At 37.8% G+C, this 23,318-nt stretch overlaps 1 protein-coding gene across 5 annotated transcripts in view; it reads right to left on the reverse strand.

Annotated features, from left to right (window-relative positions):
* Window positions 1-23,318, reverse strand: part of LRRC49 (leucine rich repeat containing 49) — a 149,193-nt gene that overhangs the window by 63,853 nt on the left and 62,022 nt on the right. Inside the window, exon 1 of one of the 5 annotated variants that reach the window (XM_043554020.1) lies at window positions 9,688-9,794. The exons of the other annotated variants lie outside the window; for them this stretch is intronic. The gene's annotated coding sequence lies outside the window, so the exon portion shown is untranslated. Of the gene's footprint in view, window positions 1-9,687; window positions 9,795-23,318 lie in introns of those variants that run through there. 5 annotated transcript variants of the gene reach the window in all.

Consider the following 23,318-nt stretch of genomic DNA (forward strand, 5'->3'; position numbering starts at 1 on the left):
TACCACAGTTTGGTTGCTCCCAGATTTTCGTGATTATAAATAAAACTGCTATAAATATTTGTCTGCAGGTTTTTGAGTGAACATGAGTTCTCAACTCACTTGGGTAAATACTTAAGAGTGCAATTGCTGGATTATATAGTGAGACTAGTAGCTTTATGAGAAACTGCCGAACTGTCTTCCAAAGTGGCTGTAACATCTTGCATTCTTACCAGCTCCGCATTCTCATCAGCATTTGCTATACGTCAGGTTTTTTTTTTTATAATAGTCACTCCAAAAGGTGTGTAGAGGTCTCATTGTTTTAATATGCAATTTCCTAATGTCAAAGGATGACATTTTTTCCTATGCATTTGCCATCTCTGTATCTTCTTTTTTTAAAAGTTTTTATTTAAATTCCATTTAGTTAATATACAGCGTAATATTAGTTTCAGGTGTACAATTTAGTGATTCAACACTTCCATACATCACCCTGTGCTCATCACGGCAAGCGCAGTCCTTAATCCCCATCACCTATTTTACCCATTCCCCCACTCACCTCCCTTCTGGTAATCATCAATTTGGTCTCTACAGTTAAGAGTATGTTGCTTGGTTTGCCTCTCTCTCTCATTTTTTTTTCCCTTTGCTTGTTTGCTTTGTTACTTAAATTCCACATATGAGTAAAATCATAGGGTGTTTGTCTCTGACTTACGTCGCTTTGCATAGCACTCTCTAGCTCCATCCATGTCATTGCAAATGGCAAGATTTCCTTTTTTATGGCTGAATAATATCCCATTGTGTGTGTGTGTGTGTGTGTGTGTGTGTGTGTGTGTGTGTGTGTATACCACATCTTCTTTATCCATTCATCAGTCGATGGACACTTGGGCTGCTTCCATATCTTGGCTATTGTATACAATGCTGCTATAAATATCGAGGTGGATGTATCCCTTTGAATTAGTGCTTTCATGTTTTTTGGGTAAATACAAAGTAGTGTGATTGCTGGATCATAAGGTACTTCTATTTTTAACTTTTTGGGGAACCTCCATACTGTTTTCCAGAGTGGCTGCACCAGCTGCATTCCCACCAACAGTACAGGAGGGTTCCCCTTTCTCCACATCCTCACAAACACCTGTTATTTCTTGTGTTTTTAATTTTTGTATATCATGGATATATAAATATATACATATATACAAATATACCCAAATAACTTATCAGGTATATGATTTGCACATATATCTCCTAGTCTGTGACTTGCCTTTTCATTTTTCTTTTAAAAAAAAATTTTTTTTTACATTTATTAATTTTTGAGAGACAGGGAGAAACAGAGCGTGAGCCGGGGAGGGGCAGAGAGAGGAGGAGACACAGAATCCGAAGCAGGCTCCAGGCTCTGAGCTGTCAGCACAGAGCCTATCACGGGGCTCGAACCCACGAACCATGAGATCATGACCTGAACTGAAGTGGGATGCTCAACCGACTGAGCCATCGAAGTGCCCCTCATTTTTCTTGAAAGTGTCTTCACAGGGCAGAAGTTTTTAATTTTAATGATGTTCAACTTATCAATTTTCTCTTTCATGTGCCATGGTCTTCGTATTCTATTTAAAAATTCATCACCAAGGCGCCTGGGTGGATCAGTCGGTTAACTGACCCACTTCGGCTGAGGTCGTGATCTCACAGTCCATGAGATCGAGCCCCGTATCATGTTCTGTGCTGATAGCTTGCTAACATACTTGAAACATACTCAGAGCTGAGAGCCTGGAGCCTGCTTCAGATTCTGCGTCTCCCTCTCTTTCTGCTTGTTCCTGCTCGAGCTCTGTCTGTCTGTCTCTCTCTCAAAAATAAATAAACGTTAAAAATTCATCACCAAACCCAAGGTTGCCTAAATTTTCTTCTAGAAGTTCTATAGCTTTGTGTATTATATTTAAGTCTACAATCAATTTTGAGTAAACTTTGTAAAACATATAAGGTCTACGTCTAGATTCTTTTTTTAGATGTAAATATCCTATTTTTCCAGTCTCATCTATTGAAAAGACTACCCTTTCTCAAATGAATTGCCTTTGCTCGTTTGTCAAAGATTACTTGACTATATTTGTGTGAATCTATTTCTAGGTCGTCTATTCTTTTCTACTTATATATATGTCTACTCTTTCACCAATACCACACTGTCTTGATTATTGTACCTTAATACAAGTCTTGAAATAGGGTAGTATGAGTCTCCAGCTGTGTTCTTCAGTATTGTGTTGCTATTCAAGGTCTTAGCTTTTCCATTTAAACCTTAGAACACATTCATTGATATCAGCTTGCTGGGATTTTGATTGGGTCTTTTAAAAAATGGAGGTATAATTGATATACATTATATTAGTTTCAGGTATATAACATAATGATTCAATATCTGTGTAAATTGTGAAATGACCACCACAATATATCTAGTCTAATACCCATCTCTACACGCAGTTACAGAACTTTTTTACAGAATTTTTTTCTTGTGGTAAGAACTTTTAAGATCTTCTCTCCTAGCAACTTTCAAATATGCAACACAGTATTATTAGTAAGAGCCAATATGCCATACATTACATTCCCATGACTAATTTATTTTAGAACTGAAAGTTTGTACCTTTCGGCTCCTTTCTCCCATTTCGCTCACTGTCAGCCCCCTGCTTCTGGCAACCACCAATCTGTTCTCTGTATCTATGAACCTGTTTTGCTTTTTTATTGTTGGTTTTTGTTTTTGTCTTTAGATTCCACATATAAGTAAAATCATATGGTATTTGTCTTTCTTTGTCTCACTTATTTCACTTAGCATTATACCCCAAGGTCTATCCATGTTGTCACCAATGGCAAGATTTCATTCTATCTTATGGCTGAATAATATTCCATTATATATCTCTCCCTGTCTGTCTGTCTGTCCGTCCGTCCATCCACCCATCCATCCATCCATCCCACATTTTCTTTATCCATTCATTTGTCCATGGACACTTATATTGTTTCCGTGTCTTGGCTACTATAAATAATGCTGCAATGAACATGCAGGTATCTTTTCTAGTAAGTGTTTTCATTTTCTTTGGATAAATACCCAGAAGTGGAATTACTCAATGGTAGTTCTATTTTTAATTTTTTGAGGACTTCCATTTTTTAAAGAAGGGAATACTCGCTTTTCTAAATGATACCCCAGAGAAGACTAGTTAAAATCATTGAAATCATTTATGTTAGAATCATAACTAGTTAAAATCATTATGTTAGAATCATCAAAATTTGATGACTATTCAAATAACTAATGTAAACATTTAGGCCTAAGAGTACTTTCTTTATTCAGGCACTATATTGAATATCCCTTCTTCCTGTGTAAGAAAAGCTAGGGGATATAGAATATTTATGGTATAGAAAATAACCTATATGTTGACAATTAAGGTCAAGGCAAGGTATATGGTAAGACTAAAGTTCCCTTTTTTAATTGTCACATTTAAATATTTCTTCTATTTTTCTCCCATTCAAGGTAAAAAGATCCTCTCCTATTTTTTTTTTTTTTTACCTTAGAGATTATCTTTACCATCTAATAGGTAAATCTCACAACTCATATGCTCATTATGGGTGCATATGGGTGAGACAAATTTAGATAATTTTAGGAAGACAATTTCCCCCAGTTTTATTAACAATTGACATACATCGGCATGGTGGTTTGACTTTATATATATTGTGAAATGATTACTATAATAGCTTCAGCTAACATCCATTTTTTCATATAGATACAATACAAAGAAAAGAAAGAACAAAAGAGAGAAAAAAAAATTTCCTCCCGGTGATGAGAACTCATAGTTTTTACTTTCTTAATAACTTTCCTATATGTCATACAGTAGTGTTAGCTGTGGTCATCATATTGTATATTAGTCCTGAGTACTAATTTATCTTATAATTGGCAGTTTGGACTTTTGACCCTCTTCCTCCAATTCTCCCCTACCCCATCCTCCACCTCTGGTAACCACAAGTCTGATCTCTTTCTGTGAGCTTGGTTTTGGTTTTGCTTTTAGATTCCACATATCAGTGAGATCACACAGTAACTATCTTTCTCTGTCTGACTTATTTCACTCAGGGTGAAATATAATGCCTTCAGGGTCCATCCATGTTGTCACGAATGATAGGATTCCCTCATTTCCTATGGCTGAACAACATTCACATATAAACACCATAACTTCTTTATCCACTCATCCACTGATGGGCACTTAACTTGTTTCCATGGCTTGGTTATTGTAGCAATGTTGCTATAAACAGGGGGAAGCAGATACATTTTCAAGTTAGTTTTCATTTCCTTTGGACCTATTCCAGGAAGTGGAATTGCTGGATCATATGGTAGCTCTGTTTTCAACTTTGTGAAAATTCTCCCTACTGTTTTTCATCGTGGTTGTATGAATTTACAATTCCACCAACAGCGCACGAGGGTTCCCTTTTCTCCACATCCATACCAGCATCTGTTATCTCTTCTCTTTTTGACGATGGTCATTCTAACAGGTGTGAAATGATAACTCATTATATTAAAACCACGGTTTTAATCTGCATTTCCTTAATAACTAGTGATGTTGAACATCTTTTCATGTACCTGTTCGCCTTTTGTATATCTCCTTTGACGAAATGTCTATTCAGGTCTTTTGCCCATTTTTTAATTGGGTTATTTGTTTTTTTGCTATCAAGTTGTATGAGTTCCTCATACATTTGGGATATGAATCCCTTATGAGAGACATGGTTTGCAAATATTTTTCCCATTGCATAGGTTGTCTGTTCACTTCATTGATAGCTTCTTTGGCTGTACAGAAGATTTTCCTTTGATGCAGTACTTGTTTATTTTTTGTTTTGTTGCTTGTGCTTGAGGTATCATATTTTTTTAAAATCATAATAAAAACACAGGTCCTGAAGGTTTATTTCTGTGTATTCTTCTAGGACTTTCGTGGTTTTGATCTTACATTTAAGTCATTAATCCATTTTGGGTTATTTTTTGTGAGTGGTATAAGACAGGAGTCCAGTTTCATTCTTCCACCTGTGAATATTAAAGAGACTGTCCTCTCTCCATTGAGTATTCTTGGCTCCCTTGTCCATATTGGTTGACCTGATATACTTGGATTTATTTCTGAGCTCTCGATTGTATTCCATTGGTGTATTTGTCTGTTTTTATTCTAGTACCATACTGTTTTGACGACTGTAGCTTAGAAATCAGGAAATGTGATGCTTGGTTATTCTTTCTCAGTATTCCTATGGCTATTTCAGGGTCTTTTGTGGCTCTATATATTTTAGGAGCAGTTTTTATACCTCTGCAAAAAATGCGGTTGGAATACCGATAGGGAATGCACTGAATCTACATATGGCGTTTGGGGGTATTGGCATTTAAACACTATCAGTTGGGAAGACATTTTTTTAAAAGGCTAGCATATGCAGATGAAAATGAGAGATCGTTAAATTTAATAATCACTACTAGTATAAATAAACTTGAACAAACATTGCATATTTTTCCCACCTAGCAGTAACAAAATTCGTTTTTCCCCATCAATATAAAACATCTCAGAATAGTTTCTGATGTTTAACGGACGTTTGAAAAATGCTTCTCTCCTTCCCTCATAGTTGTTTACATAAAGCTAAAATCAAAGATGCTTCTGATAAGTTCAAAACTGAAACACAAGGCAAATTTGTGTTTCTCTACATTGTTAAGTGAACAAAGTCATCGTCTTCAATCCACAAACCTACTTCTCTATGTATATACTTCCTATTGATAAATAATGTCACCATCACGGCAGTTGCTGAGAAACAATCTCTTACTCAGAAATTGAGATCTGAGAATGTGAACCGACTGAAGACCTATCAAGGGAGTTTAAGCAAGGGAGGCGGGTGCTAACAGGATTACAATAACTAGTAACTATCAACATAATTGGTAACGTTATGGAAAGTATAAAGGAAAGAAATGAAGTAAGAGCAAAAAATTAGTTACAGACTGCAGTAAATAGAGGTAAAAAAGGAACCAGCCTCTAACATATCAAACACTAAGGCAGAAGAGAAAGAGAGGAAAGAGGAAAGGATAGGTTCTATGGAAGTTAGGATGTAGCACGTACAGAAACTAGTACTTACTTGGATGCGAGGAAGGGAGGAATCTAGAGTAACAGCCGGCTTTTTCTCTAGGTTAATAATGATTGGGTGGTGGTTACAAGGCTGTGCACTTTGTCAAAATTCATTGACTCGACACTTACAATGCGTGCTTTTTGTTACATGTAAATTATATATCGATAAATTGATTTACAAAGACATTTAAAATGTAAAAAAATTTGTCATTTGACAAATCACCTTTTCATCTATCAGGTCTCCCTTGTCTGGAACGGTATGTTATATTGGTGACCCATGGCCCTTAGGACATATTTCAAAAAGGCTTTCTTTAAGTTTTCCTCCAACTACCACAGGATGGGATACTAACTTCGACCTTTAAGAGATGCAGTGATGTGAAAAGCGGAGGCAGGGCCAGTACAGGCAAGAGAACTCTTCTGTGCTGAAGAGTATTTTTCTTCAATGGCCCAGCATATCTAAACAGAATTAAACTATAAGGTTCTTGAGGGCTAGAAATGTACGGTGATCACTATTCCAAAACCTATCATAGCCCCCAGCATCTAGTGAGTGTGCAATAATTTTGGTGAGTGAAAGACTATGATGAATTGATATGATTTCCAGAGGCTTATCTTTGATCTAAAACTTAATAAAAATTTTTTCTTACACTAGTCTTAGAATTATTTAAAGGATATCATGTTATCAGGAATCATTATGATCTGATATCTGTCACTAACCAGGTATATGCACTGAAAAGTGGAAATAATATGTCCAGAAGCAGAGGGAAGCTGGAAAACATTTTATTGCAAGTAAAATCCTGATTTTATTGTTATTTTTTATATGTTTGTTTGTTTACTTATTTTGAGAGAGAGACAGAGAGACAGAGAGAGACAGAGAGAGAGAGAGAGAGGGAGAGAGAGACAGAGAGGGAGAGAGAGACAGAATCCCAAGCAGGCTCCAAACTGTCAATGCAGAGCCCGACATGGGGCTCTATCCTACAAACTGTGAGATCATGACCTGAGCTGAAATCAAGAGTCAGACACTTAACCAACTGAGCCACCCAGGCACCCTATTGTTATTTAATGTCTATTTATAACTTAGACTGTAGAGTCTATGATTTATTTCTTATTGCAAGTATAATTGCAAACTAAAATGATTGTAACTGTTCCTAGCCCAAGTATTCCTTTGGGGAATGTAACTAATGGTGTTAAACACAAAACTACACACTGTCTTCATTGAATTCAAATACAAAGCACATTAGTGACTACAGAAGAAAATATTATGTCCACTGAATGTAGTCATTATGAAGCACTTCAGACATCTAGGAGATCTGTTGATGCCCATCTGGTCTGTGTCTGTAATTCAAGCACAACCAAAGAGGCACCAGGAGTGGGAAAATCATTGCAATCCTTAGCAGGTACTATCCTGGCAACCCTTTCCAGGTCAGCTGCTAGCACTGATACTCAGACTAAAGTCTTTATGCTTTGAATAGTTTCATTAAGGTAAAAATAAATCCATATTTGATCCAGAAGATTCCTCACAAAATTTCATTTCCATCTGCCAGGCATTTGACCAATAAACACGCCAGACATTCCTAGAAATGCACTGACAAGGTACATACGATTTTAAAGACATTCTCTAATCAAATGAAAGAAGTCTCATTAAGTACAAATCCAGGCTAATGAAGGGTTACATACTACCTAACCAGAGAAAATCAAGGTCAGGTTATAAAACAAAAACAAAACCACCTGGAAACAGAATGGTAAGTATAGTAAAGTACTACTGCCTTTTAAGAACAGTCTTTTTTTTTAAGAACACTCAGTTGCTTGCCTCTTCGGAGTCCCCAGAATGGAAAAGCTTGGGTCCAAAGGCCAACACCTAACTCATAATTTGACTTTAATCTTTTTCCAGATTACTCATGTATTTGTTCTTCCCCTAGTGGTCTTCTCCCGACGCCTCATCGGCCTCATATCTGCTGAAGAACCTACGGAGGAACAGTGTGTCCCTACTGACCAAAACTCACATCTCAAAAGGAAAGGAACATATTTCAGTCCATTTTAGGCTTACTTAATAAAATACAGAGAAAAAATAAAATTCCCATATATACAAACAGAGCACATAGATATTTAACTAACAACCCCCAAGTATCAGTCAAATTTCTCCAATTAGAAACTTCTCCCAAAAGTAAGTTAGGTACTTTAGAAAAGGGGGGTTTACTCTTTCATACCATTAAAGCACCATATTCTCTGAAAACAATCTTCATAAAAAGCTCACTTATTTTACATCGATCAGTGAGAATTTTACTGGACAGTTACTATGTATCTAGCAGGCTGAAATGAAATGGAACACTAGAATAATCAAGTGTTCTCACAAGGACTGACATATACACAACTGATAAGTATAAAATAGCTAGAAAAATCTATATGATAACATATAATTAAGTATTAAAGAATGAAGCACAGTTAAAATAGCATATAATGAAGGTGTTTGTATATCGGGCAGAATGAAGTTTGTAGACTGAGTTTTTGTTCTTGCAAAAACAGCTAAAAATGCTAAATAAAATATATTTTAAAAATCTCAAATGCATCCATGACCTGCTAAAAAAATGAGAAATACACAGGTTAAAAAAAAAAGTGAAGGTGAGAACCCAGAGAGCTCTGAGGACACTTACTGGACCCAATGAACTTGAACTTTGGTTCATATGATCTTCAAAGCTAGGGGACAGAAAACAAATACCAGAGGCTACCCAAGTTGGAGAGTCTAACTGGAGATCTGTCCTATATCTGAGACCCAAAAACTAGACTTTCAATATAGAGTTATTTAGGCATAAGCTTTCCTACCCACTACCCCAGATATATTGCCCGTCTCAAAACACGGAGCTAATAGGGAAGGAGAATCCTTCCCTGATTACTTGAAACCACAAACCACAATTTGCATCCTGAATCCACACTAAATGGGTGGTCTAAAATATTTCAAGAGAAGTGATATTTTGAAGAAGTCTAAGGCTGCTTATACCTATTGGCATCTGACAGAAACAAATGAAATTTCTCCATGGAGGAACCTACGTTCATACAAGATCTCAAAAAGTTCCCAAAGATAAGGTACCCCCCGCCCCAAAATATATAGTTCACAGTTCAAAAGGAAATAGAACACTCTGACTGACAGCCAGCAGAAACCACAGATGACATTGACTGTCTAAGACTTTTTCACATAATTGAATTACAAAACATAGGATATAAAAACATATTTCAAGAAATAAAAACAGGTTTGAAAATACCAGTAAACTCCAAGAAGATCCGAAAAGACACAGAACTTCTACAGACTAGAAAAATATTTTAAAAATTAAAGTAAAAATGTCAAAGGCAGTGGATATAAATTAAGGAAATAAAGCATTTACATCCCTTTCCTGCATAAACTGTTCTTCAGGGTAATCAAAATGCTAATGAAAGTCTTTTTCTTATAGAAGAAATAGAACTTAAAAGGACAAAGAATGATGGAATATCACCATTTTGTAATCACTAAATAAATAATAGATCCAGACAATGATCATCAATTACTGTTAAAACACTGAAAAGATGATGAGGAACTTTATTTAAAAAAGAATAGGTGAACAACAGCTGAAACCAATAATTAGTTTTAACATACCTTAAGCAAAACTAGAACACATTTTTTCTTCCATTTACATTTCTTTTACTTTCTTGTTCCTTTCTTTTGGTCCTCCTTAACAAACAATCATCTACGTTGCTACTTGTTAAGTAATGTTAGTTACTTAGTCACTAAAATTCTTTTTAGTGCACAACAATAGTAGGGGTTCCTGGAAACAAGATGGTTCTACAGATTCTAAAGACGCATTCTAACAATAGCCCATTCTTTTTTGTCACAAAGCAAAAATATGGCTGAAACAAAAAATTTTTTCACATACATGAAAAAGATCGCCAAATTTCCCTTGGGGAAACTATTCAAAAAGTTTAACCCACTCGTCACAGTGTTTACAAGATTTTAATATTTGAGAAGCTGAAGTGATACCAGAGAGAAATAAATAGAAGACTATGGCTATGATAGAAACAGAAAGAAAGTAAACAGGAGGAGGTAGAGACATGAAGAATTAAACAAAATAGAGAAAAATGTTAAACTGCCTCTTTAGACATCTTTTGCTGCAACAATGGCACTGACAACAATTCAACAAGGACAGTATCTATCATGTCCCTAAGCACCTGGTTGACAAAAGACATGAGCACAGAACTGAGTGTCTCAGAATTCTAGGTGACAATTCTATTAGCTTTCTCTATTAGCTTACTCATTTTCTAGCAGTAAAAAGACAAAAGCAACACAGCTTCAGTCTCAGGAGATTCACAATGACTCTAATTACCAAAAGTAGATCTCAAGTCATGGTCACATTCTTATAATGCTAATTTATGACACTGAAACCAAATTTAAGGTGACAAAGTTCTTGATGATATATTTCCTCTTATGAATCGACATGTGGATACAAATAAGTCTCCTCAAATTTTTTTAAAAAATTTTTAACGTTTATTCATTTTTTGAGAGAGAGAGAGACAGACCGTGAGTGGGGGAGGGGCAGAGAGAAGGAGACACAGAACCCGAAGCAGGCTCCAGGCTCTGAACCGACAGCACAGACCCCAATGCGGGGCTCGAACTCACAAACTGTGTGACCATGACCACAGCCTAAGTCAGACACTCAACCGACTGAGCCACCCAGGCACCCCTAAGTCTCCTCAAATTTACAGAAGAAAAAGAGAAGGATTCTTTGCAGTCTCAAAGTGTGATAACAATTCTAAAAAGCATGCTCATTTTAGCCATTTTCAACATTAATATTAATTGTTTAAAAATTACACTGGCTATAAAGCAAGCCAAATAATATTGCAAAGAGATCTAAGTTCAGCACCGTGTAGGTAAGCAGCAGTCTGGGAAAACAACAACAAACTGATAAAGTACTTGTCAATTCCTATGGTGTAAATATTCCCAGCATGGCCGATTTCAAACTACCAAGATGATGTTGCTGAACTGAAAAGATGCACATAGACTGGTGTAGTGAGCCAACAACACAAGCTGGCTCAAGCATACCACTGCAGACCAAATTCCTTTTAAAGTTAATGGAAGTATGTTTATTATTCCACCATGAAATAATTCCGTTATTTGGAGGAACTTTTCTATTGATGATTTTCCAGTGGTTTTTGAACTTTCTATCAGTTTTAATATACATACAAAAAAGTCCACAAATCATAAACGCACAGTGTGATGATTCTGCACAATCTGAACACACACATATAAACAGTCCCCAGGTTAAGAAAGAAAACATTACCCTGATGGAGAACAGAATATGTGACCCCCAAAATACATGACCTTTGGTACGTGGATTACATTGAGCTGAAGACAATTAAGACCCAGAAGACTCAACAAAAACTTTTACCTTTTCTTTAACTACCTAAAAGAATTTAAATAGGCAGGGGCAGGGTGGGGTGGCAGTGGGGGCTGGCCCACAAAGAGAGCTTTACCAGAGATAACTTTTATTCTGAAAGAGTATGGCAGGGCAAACATCTAATTACCAAATATCTGCTTTCTTATCATCCTATGAATCATCCTCCTTACCTTTGAAGCCCCACGGCCCTATCCGATTCCTTAGCCCAGGACAGCAGAGACAGAGCAACTGCTTGACTGGCCCTTAGGCCTCATTTTTATGGGGCTCCTGTACACAAGTAATTAAATTTGTTTTTCTCCCGTTAATCTGCCTTATGTCAATTTAATTATTAAACCAGCCAAAGAACCTAGCATGGTAGAAGGGAAATTTTTCTTCCCCTACAGTTGGTGACCACGAAGGGTTCTTTACTGACTGGACATTGCTTGCTTCAGCAAGCAATGTAGCTGAGAGATGTTGGGACCTTGGACAAAATCCAGCATAAGGGAAGAATCATCATGTCAGTGTCCCAGATTTCTGCCTACAGGATCTGATGGAAGCTCAAGTAGTGTAATTTTCTAAATTAGCAGATTAGTAGAACTACCTCCTTGGATACAGTGACTCTGGTAAAGATCCAGTATGAGCACTATTGATTATGGTATTATCATAATTCCAGTTATTATCTCAAAATGTTGTGAGCCACAAAAATAAACATATTTCCTTATCAATACTGTTATAATGAATTTCATGAGATCTTTTTTTTTTTTAATTTTTTTTTTCAACGTTTATTTATTTTTGGGACAGAGAGAGACAGAGCATGAACGGGGGAGGGGCAGAGAGAGAGGGAGACACAGAATCGGAAACAGGCTCCAGGCTCCGAGCCATCAGCCCAGAGCCTGACGCGGGGCTCGAACTCACGGACCGCGAGATGGTGACCTGGCTGAAGTCGGACTCTTAACCGACTGTGCCACCCAGGCGCCCCGCATCAGATCTTTAACAATGGGCATTTTATAGTTTTTTGTCATTTACAGATAGTTATTGTTTTACTCTGATGCTCTGCAAAAGTATTCCTTCAAAAGTACTTCATTTTCAAGGAGGTTCAAGGAAAGGACTTTTGAAATATCTAGGCTTTTGATAACTTTAAGATCATAAAAGTGAACTGGGTAAGAATTTACAGAACTCATGAAAAAACTGGATTCAAGGAGAAAAAGAGTAACATGAGACTGAATGAAATGATGAGAACGATTATAAATTTTATGATTTTTTTTCATTGGAACATTGTTGGTTCTGTTATGTTTTGTTTTACCAGGTTGAAGGAAACCTTTTTCTCTTTTCTCTTAAGCTATCAACAATTTGGTACAAATGGTACCACAATTTGTGAACAAAGAGGAAACAATTACTTTTTCTCCCTACCTGATCCATCCAGAATTGGGGAATTTAGTATTCTCATTTTCATGCCAATACAGCTATTTGCATAAATTCAATAAGAATCTATTCTCATTGTAATAGGACACAACCAGAAACGTTGATTATATTGCCAAGGCTTTGGCTGGAATGTCGTATTTGAGCATGGGTATAGAATCAGATATGCCAGACAGCTTTAAGGAACTAAGGTTGACTTTATGGAGCCAATAAAACCCCTTGGAAAAACTGGCCCGAGACCTTGCTTACAGGGTTCCCAGCAGTCTCACTAGGTGAGAAAGGAATGTTACTTCCTGGCAAGCTCAGAAACCTCAGGATATTTGGGGGACCTCAATAGGAGAGGAACCCATTCAGATCTACAGGTATTGCATGCAACGTCTGATGGTGAGACCTTGGCTTGGCATCTTTGTTTCCTTCATGAGGGTTTTTAAAAGACTAATCTGAGATTCCTTATGAAAAGTTCCAACAGACGGGGCACCTGGGTGGCTCAGTTGGTTGAGCATCCAACTTCGGCTAAGGTCATGATCTCAGGGTTCATGGGTTCATGGGTCCAAGCCCCATGTCAGGCTCTGTGCTGACAGCTCAGAGCCTGGAGCCTGCTTTGGATTCTGTGTCTCTGGCTCTCTCTGCCCCTTCCCCACTCATTCTCTCTCTCTCTCTCTCTCTCTCTCTCAAAAATAAATAAATATTAAAAAAGAAAAGAAAAGAAAAGTTCCAACAGAGCAGATTAAAAGATTCTACATGATCAATCATCATTCTGGCTGCACTTCTGTAAAGAATCCGGCAAAGTTTATTGAAACTAGGCTTAATTTGCAAACAAATTAGTCTTACTGTGGTTATCTCTGACTAAAATGGGTATGACTGTAAACAGAAAAATTATGTGTCAGTAATAGCCCTTTCTGGATATCAGTTTCTAATACATTAATTGTCTTTGAGGTTTTGTTTTCTACTGGTGAAATGGACTAGAATCCGAATTTTTAGTTTCCTCCAGTATTTGGTTGCAACTCTCTGAACTAGCATCTCCCAACTTTTCTCTCACCCTCTGACATGGAATCAGTGAGAACTAAAACTGCCCTTTTTCTGAAGTCATGTAAGCTAAAGCTGAACCGTGTGATATAAACTTTAGAGAAATCATCCCAACAGTACACGTATGGACAATCTCCGTGTCTGTTGCTATATGGCCAATTAGAAAGATCACCAGGCACATTTAAAGTACAAATCAGGAGAACCGATCAGATTGCCACCACCTGCCCTTACTCTATCTAAAGATGCTTTGAGCCAACCATCTACGTATCTTCTTGATTAGCTGCCTTTCAGAATCCCAGAAACTGTGATTATAATCTGCTCCAATCATTAACTATTGTTTTTCTTTTGTTTCCATAGAAATGCCTCATATTAAATACCTGAGTGCACGCACCTAGTCCACATGAGACACAACTGTCTAACTGAATTGACCTACCCTCGGGACTAAGAGACTAGCTCAAAGAAATGCACCACTCTACCAACTCAGCTTCTTGACTGTGAATCTTCTTGGGGAAGTTTCAGAAGTGGGACTGATGGGGAAAAAATACAGGACTCCAAACTATGCCCCTTTGGTCTGTGGATTATTTTGAGCTGATGGCAATTAAGACCCAGAGGCTCAAGAAAAACTTTTACCTTATTTAAAGGTAAAATTCTTAGCTTTCTAAAAGGTAAAACTTTTAACTACCTAAAAGAACTTAGATGGGGGCCTTGCTCAGAAAGAGAGCTATTATCAGAGATAATTTTTTACCTGAAAGATCTATATATACGGCAGGGCAGACATCTAATTACCAAATATCTGTTCTTCTTAGTGTCCTGTGAATAATCCTCCTTGCCTTTGAAGCCCCACGCCCCTATCCCATTCCTTCGCCCTGACGGCAGAGACAGAGCAACTGCTCGATTTGCCCTCGGGGCTCATATTTTTATGGGGCTCCCGAACATATGTAATTATATTTGTTTTTCTCCTGTTAATCTGTGCTATGTCAATTTAATTATTAAACCAGCCAAAGATACTAGCAAGCTAGAAAGACAAGACTTCCATCTCCACAACCCACACCCCGATGCCCCCTGCCCCTGTTTCCCCTTATAGCCGTTACTCCTCTCTAAAGTAACCACTCATCTGATTCTAACTATAGATAAGGTTTGCCTATTTTTTAACTTTATGTAAATGAAATTCACTCATATGCACTCACTTGAATCTGGCTTCTTATGCTTCACATATTTTTTGAGATGCCTCATATTGCCTGTAGCTGTAGTTTGATGACTCTCATTGCTGGGTAGTATTCCACTAAACACACTTTATTCTACTGTTGGAGGACAGTTGGCTTGTTTGTATATGAGGTTATTATAAATCGTGCAACTAAGAACATTCAGGTGAACATGTTAAGCATTTCTGTGGAGTTTATACCTAGGAGTGGCATTGCTGAGTCATAAGGGTTGCTATTACTTTCGACTTAATAGACACTTCCAGAGCTTTACGAAATGATTCATTGATCTACATGCTTCCTGGCAGGTACGGGAGCTCTATCTAGTAGCTTCACATCTTCACCAATACTTGTTATATCGACATATGGTACACATTGTATACACGGACAAATTGCACAATCTTGTCCTACTTTAAAATATTAATTCTTCCATATTTCGGTAGCTTCTATATTTCTTTTTTTTTCAGGTTTATTTATTTTGACAGTGACAGAGAGCAAGTGAGCGGGGAGAGGCAGAGACAGAGAGGGAGAGGGAAAATCCCAAGCAGGCTCGATGAGGAGCCCAATGAGGGGCCTGAACTCACAAACCATGAGATCATGACCTGTGAGCCCAAACCAAGAGTTGGACGCTTAACTGAGACACCCAGGTGCCCCCATATTTCGGTAGCTTCTAATACTGACTGGGCATCATAATCATTTGTGGAGTTCATTAAAAAACACAAAGCCCTAGAACCCATCCATATCTAAATCAGGATTGCTAGGGGTAAGGTCATGGTTATATTATTCTATTAGTTCTAGAAGTGATCCTAATGCAGAGTCGGGTTTGAGACCACTGATGTAAACTTCATCAAAGGAGTAACTTCATCATTGAAAATGACAAATGGTCTAAAAGGGCCTCATAAAATAAAATTAATTCATACAGTGAAATTGAATGTAGCCATTAAAAAGAATGAGACAGACAAACAAGGCTGATATTCACATGGTACAACTAACTGTATTAGTTAAAATTCTGAAATAATTCCATGCCAGCTGGTAAAGGCCACTGCCCCCAAGAGGCCTAAGTGTCCCAGACCCAGCTATGAAGTGTCCTGAACCTCTGTTGTTTTGGCAGCAAAAAGAGTAACCTTGGCACAGCAGGGGCCTTGAGACCCAGTTTAGCATCTATTCTGACTCAACAGTGCCCATGCTACATCGGTTAAAATTTCTGAATCACTATTCTATCCTTGCTAGTGTATACATGCTATACTTGTGAGGTTTTTTACATTATCCCCCCGCCTACAAGTACTAACATGGAAAAATATCTATAGTATATTGCTACCTAAAAGAGCAAGCCGAGGAAAAACTATATAGCATGATTCCATACTGTAAAAATATTATTCGTGTGTCAGTAGTGTTGGCCTAGGAACAAAAATCTAGTGGAATCCTTCCTTATAAGTTTTCATCAAACTCTTAAGACTGCAATTGAGACTGGGGGTTGTAGCATGGTACATTTGCTTTTTGCCTTACACATTTCTGCACTCTTTGTCTTTGCTATAACAAACATGGAATAAAATAATAATAGTAGTGTTTCTTTAAAAAAAAAAAAAGGTGAAGGGAAGGGTGCGCCTCGGTGGCTCAGTCAGTTAAGTGTCCAACTTCGGCTCAGGTCCTGATCTCCCGGTTCGTGAGTTTGAGCCCTGCATCGGGCTCAGTGCTGACAGCTCAGAGCCTGGAGCCTGCTTTGGATTCTGTGTCTCCCTCTCCATCTCTGCCTCTCCCGGGCTCGTGCTCTCTCTCTCTCTCTCTCAAAAATAAATAAACATTTGAAAATTAAAAAAAAACTTCACCTCATCCCAAAGTATGCAACAAAAATCTTAAATATGGAATGAGAATACATCAGCCACCTGCTCCATAGCTGTTCCTTTCTGCCTTCCTTTTTTTTCTCTTAATATAAAACACATAATCATTAAGAAAATCTGGAAAAGTGTAAGACCAAAATTAAACCATGTGAAATCTCTCCTAAAGATATACTAGTTTATATATTTTTTAACATAATGTAGATCATGTTACATAAAATAGCTTTGTATGTTGCTTCCTTTACATTTAACCAATACTTTTCCATGTCACTAATTATTCCTATGTTATTATTTTAGTACATGTGTAATATTTCAATGTTTGGGGAATAACCTAATTTACTTAACCTGCTGAATTCTACTCATCTGTGGAAGGAACCTCCCATATTAAAATGGAGAGAAATTATAACAAATACATATATGAGAAGTAAACTTGGCAGAGATTCTGTTTGTGGTAATGAATTTGGGGGGCTATATTGTAAGGTTTTGTTGGCAAAAACAGAATTATTATCAGATATAAATAATTATATCTTGGTCTTGGCATGATAATTAGCGATAATAATGGAGAGAAAATATAAAGGAATACTGAATAGTTTAAATCTTATTTCAAAAGAGGCTCTGAAGTAGAGTTTGGAAGGAATTTGTGTAGCAAACAGAGAATAAAATCATTTGGTGGGGGAAGGGATATAGTGAGCCCACGCAGTTTAAAATGTGTAGGCACAGTACCTATTTTATTCCTCTCTCTCTCTGGCATGTTCATGATCAGCACCAAACGGAAACAACATAAGTGTCCACCGGTGGGGGCGTAAGTTATATTGATCTTCAAAACTACCTATCCCACCTGCTCTGGCATCCTCTTCGACGGCAGCAAGCGACAACAAGAGTAGTCAAGGATGCAAGCTGCTGCTATCATAAGTGACAGATGAGTTTATTTGCAACTTTGTTTTAATCATTAACAGGATAAAGGAAAGTTGAAAGAACACTACATGATCGGGGCTGACATTAGTGCTAAAGACCGATGAGTACGACGCAATTGCTACTCTTAAGAAAATTGCATTCTGGTAGGGGAAATACGTATATGCACCTACTACACACACACGTGGATACACACATATGCATATATATGAAGTAAATAAAGAGATGGACTGAAAGTCCCAACTCACCTTCCAAAAACAATACAGAACTGCCAAGAAGAACAAATTACATAAAACCAATGCCCATAACATAACTAAAAGACAGAGAAGGCCCAAGTATCAAATTACCTGTAAGTAGGGAATATGGAAGGGCGATATGAAAAACTGTGTGGAAGAAAGAAAAGAGGAGCTGATAGTGGGTCTAAAACTTATCCAAAATCACTAGCAGAAAGAGAAGGTCCACAGTAGGTGCAACAATACTGTAAGAGTGCTCGTTGACCTGAGCATGTACTACAAGGAACTGACTTTAAGGAACACGTGATCTGAGGTGGCAGTCTTCAAAAAGTCAGTGCTTTTGAGAAGATAGAAAGGAAAGTAGACGAGCTGTTTGGAGACTGGATAGTGAAAGCGAAAATGGGCAAAGGGGAGATTGAGAGCCTTGCAAGGTAAAAGAGCACCAAAAAATTAAAGATTAAAAAGGATATACAATCCCTTTTACACACACACACACACACACACACACACACACGCCCCAACTGTACTTTGCTGCACTAACAGAAGACACCTTTGACCAAAGATTCTTATAAGTCGCCCAAACCCATAAAACAAATAGGCAAAACCAGACTAAATATATACAAAGTATTTGAAGAACAGAAATCAAATCCACCCCGCAAAAGAAACATGGAGAAAACTGTAATACAACATTGCACACTGAATTCAATATCCTCAAGTAAGCATTTGGAGCTAGGATAACCCACCTTGAATAAGAATATTAAAAATTAAAAGCAGATTTGGACAGTAAACAGAAATGACAAGAGTGTTGATTGAATTTAGGAAAGAAATGGAAGGAAAAGCCAAAATCATCACACAAAGATTAAATTACCATGGCCCCGAGGGAAAATAGATACAAATAAAATTTTACTAAGGAACACTGAAGAAAGACAGAAAAACAAGCAAGAGAATGAAAACGAAACAAAGAAATAAAGTGTGCCAATAGCAGCTGAAACAGAAGAAAACAAAAGAAGAAACCAAGTGTGTGTGATCTGAGATCCTAAATATAAAAACAAAACAACTGAACAGAACCAATACTTAAAACTATAACCCAAGAAAACTTTCTGGAAATAAGAAAAGACCAAAATGTATATACTGAAATGGCCCAACAGGTAGCTGGGAAAACAGAACCAGAATGATCCATCTGAAGACATATCCTCACAAATTATTAGACTTTAAAAATTAAATAATAGGGGCGCCTGGGTGGCGCAGTCGGTTAAGCGTCCGACTTCAGCCAGGTCACGATCTCGCGGTCCGTGAGTTCGAGCCCCGCGTCGGGCTCTGGGCTGATGGCTCAGAGCCTGGAGCCTGTTTCCGATTCTGTGTCTCCCTCTCTCTCTGCCCCTCCCCCGTTCATGCTCTGTCTCTCTCTGTCCCCCCCCCAAAAAATAAATAAACGTTAAAAAAAATTTAAAAAAAAAATAATAATAATAATAAATAAATAAAAGAAAAAAAGCCTCATGACCTCTAAGCACAAAGATCAAATGTGAAGTTCAGACTGGCATCAGATACCCTACACACTGGATGCAAAGAAATAATGCAGCTGTATTTTTTTTTGAAAAACTCAAAGACTGGATGAGTGAATCAAGAATGCTATGCTCAGACAAGCTATCTTCCAAATATCAAGGTACAGAAAAACTCTGCAGCACAAGAGGTATGGGACCATTCAGTACCCATGAGCCCTTGCTGAGGAATACACTGGCTGGCCTTCACCCTTGAGAGGTGACCGAGGAAGCCCGAGTGAAAGGACTAGGGACGAGCACTCAATGCCTAATTGTCGTTCTGGGACTAAACTGAAGGCAGGAACCCAGGTGGAACAACAACATGCTATGTATTACATAGAGTGTGCTTTATGTGCAGGGAAGTACAAGCAATGCAGCTAAAAAAAACAGAAGGTTGGAGAAGGAAAGAGAAAAGTAAAATAAGCTAATGATTATCGGGTAGACAATATGTAAGAGTTGAAGGATACCATTAAAAATGGCACGGTGGTAAAGGAGGAAGCAAGAAAGCAGGGGACGACTGGAGATCAAATGCATAGCAGAGTGAAAGTAGTTAACAAAAGTGCCAAGAGACCAGATGTTAATTCTTCTCACCACAAAAACAAAATGATAATTATGGGACGTGACAGAGGCTATAGCTAATGCTATGGTGGCAATCATTTTGCAGTAGCTAAGTGTATCACATCAACACTTTGCACGATGTCCTATGTCAATTATATGTCAATGAAAAAAAACTGGGACTAAGGCAATTAAATAATATCAAACAAAAAGGAACCAATAAAACAAAAATATAAAACTTCCCAAATACCAAAAGAAATCTGAAAAAGTAAACACAACATGTAAAGAACATAGCAAGTATAAACATAACACACATGGAAGATTATATGACAGAAAGACTTTAGTCACATGAAGAAATGTAAACGGGCTTCACTGATTTATTAAAAGAAAAAGATTTTCAATTCGGCCATCAAAACAAGGCCCAGATATATCTTCTGCATAGAAGAGAGATGCCAACCATAAAGGGTTTCAGAAAGACCAGTGGTCGGGGCACCTGGGTGGCTTAGTCAGTTGAGCCTCTGACTCCTGGTATAGGCTCAGGTCGGGATCTCGCGGTTGTCAGATGGAACCCCATGTCGGGCTCTGCTCTGAGTGCGGAGCCTGCTTAAGACTCTCTTTCTCGGGGTGCCTGGGTGGCTCAGTCGGTTGGGCGTCCGACTTCGGCTCAGGTCATGATCTCGCAGTCCGTGAGTTCGAGCCCCGTGTCGGGCTCTGTGCTGACAGCTCAGTCTGGAGCCTGTTTCAGATTCTGTGTCTCCCTCTCTCTCTGACCCTCCCCCATTCATGCTCTGTCTCTCTCTGTCTCAAAAATAAATAAACGTAAAAAAAATTTTTTTAAAAAGACTCTCTTTCTCTCCCTCTCTCTCAGCCCCTCCCCCCTCTCTCACACACCCTCTCTCAAAGTAAATAAATAAATATAAAAGAAAGAAAGAAAGAAAGAAAGAAAGAAAGAAAGAAAGAAAGAGAGAGGAAGGAAGGAAGGAAGGAAGGAAGGAAGGAAGGAAGGAAAGAAAAAGACAGACTGGTGGTGAGCAAAGTATAGGACATGGACCAACATGGTCTAGCACCTGTTTTTGTACAGCCCGTAAACTAGTAACAGTCTATATTTTTAAATAATTGTAAAAACCTCAAAAGAAGAATAACATGTAAATAACATGACATGTAAAAATTATATGAAATCCAAATTTCAGTGTCCATAAATCAAGTTTGTTTTTGTTTTTTTAATGTTTATTTATTTTTGAGAGAGACACAGAGACAGAGGGTGAGCAGGGGTGAGGGAGGGGCAGAGAGAGAGGGAGACACAGAATCCGAAGCAGGCTCCAGGCTCCAAGCTGTCAGCACAGAGCCCGATGCGGGGCTCAAACTCACAAACTGTGAGATCATGACCTGAGCCGAAGTCAGACACTTAATCGACGGAGCCACCAAGGCGTCCCTTTTACTTTTTTTTAATTTTTTAAAATGTTTATTTACTTTTGAGACAGAGAGAGACAGAGGTCCATAAATCAAGTTTTATTGGAATACCACCGTCCTCCTATTCATTTTGTATTGTTTATGTAGCACAAAAGAAGAGGTAAGTATTGAAACAGACTTTGCCTGCAAAGAATCAAGGACATTATATCAACCTCCGTTCTCTGAATGAACACACACATGTGGGTTCACAGGGAAATTCTACCAAAACTTCAAAGACCAGAGAGCACAAATGCCTCACATAGTGTTCAAGAGCACTGAAAACTAAGGAAAACTTACTGATTCTTTTTATGAAGCAAATATAACCTTGACTCTTAAATCTGGTAAAAATAGTACTTTTAAACAAGAAAAAATAATAGATCAATGCCACCTGCAGGTATTGTTGCAAAAGTTTTGTTTATATTTTAAAAATATTTATCTATTTATTTGGAGAGAGAGGGAGAACTTGAGCGGGGGAAAGAGGCAGAGGGAGAAAGAGACAATCCCAAGCAGGCTCCTCACTGCCAGCACAGGGCCTGACACAAGGCTCAACCCCACAAACCACAAGATCATGACCTAAGTTGAAGTCAAGAGTTGGTTCCTCAACTGATTGAGCCACCCAGGCACCCCACAGAAGTTTTAAATAAGATATTAGGAAACCAAATTCAACACCACATGAAGGAAATTATACAATTTGACCAAATTCTATCTATTCTAGAAATGCAGTTTGTTCAATATTGGGACATCTGTTAATAAAATCTACGATATTAATTGATCTCCGGAAAAAAATCATCTGGGTATCTCCATAGATACTGAAAAAAGCCTGTGAAAAATTTCAACACCTATTTTTGTTTTTTTCAACTTTTTTTTTTTTTATTATTTATTTTTGGGACAGAGAGAGACAGAGCATGAACGGGGGAGGGGCAGAGAGAGAGGGAGACACAGAATTGGAAACAGGCTCCAGGCTCCGAGCCATCAGCCCAGAGCCTGACGCGGGGCTCGAACTCACGGACCGCGAGATCGTGACCTGGCTGAAGTCGGACGTTTAACCGACTGCGCCACCCAGGCGCCCCTCAACACCTATTTTTGAAAGCAAACACTCAAGAAAATAGAAGTTGATGGATACTTTTTTAATATGATAAAAAGATCTTAAACAAAAGATAAAAATACATACGTGACAGCCAGTTATTTTACTTAATGTGGAAACATTTGAGGCGTTTCCACTAAATCAGGAATAAGGCAGAAGCACCCACTAATCCACTGCTAGTCAATACTTTACTGAAGGTAAGAGCCAATGTGATTAAACACATGAAATAAGTTAGAGGTGTAAGAATTGGAAAAGGAGTAAAACTATTTTTATTTGCAGATGACCTAGAGTATACCTGGAAAACCAGAGCTAAGCTGTCGAACCAATATGGTAGCCTCTAGACACATGTAGCCACTGAAGACTTAAAATGTGGCTAGTGTGACTGAGGATTTAAACAGTTAAGTTTATTAACCTTATTTAATTTTATTTAGCTTTTATTTAACTTAATGTTATTTTAGACTTAAACAGTGACATGTGGCTAATGGCCAAAATACTGAAGAGGGCAGTTATAGAATATTTCCACTCTCTTCAGAAGGTTCTATTGCACAGTGCTGCCCTAGGGAATCAATGATAAAACTAGCCCAAACAATAAAAGAATTAAGTAATG

The sequence above is a fragment of the Prionailurus bengalensis genome, chromosome B3 (assembly GCF_016509475.1).
Source record: "Prionailurus bengalensis isolate Pbe53 chromosome B3, Fcat_Pben_1.1_paternal_pri, whole genome shotgun sequence".
Lineage (NCBI taxonomy): Eukaryota > Metazoa > Chordata > Mammalia > Carnivora > Felidae > Prionailurus > Prionailurus bengalensis.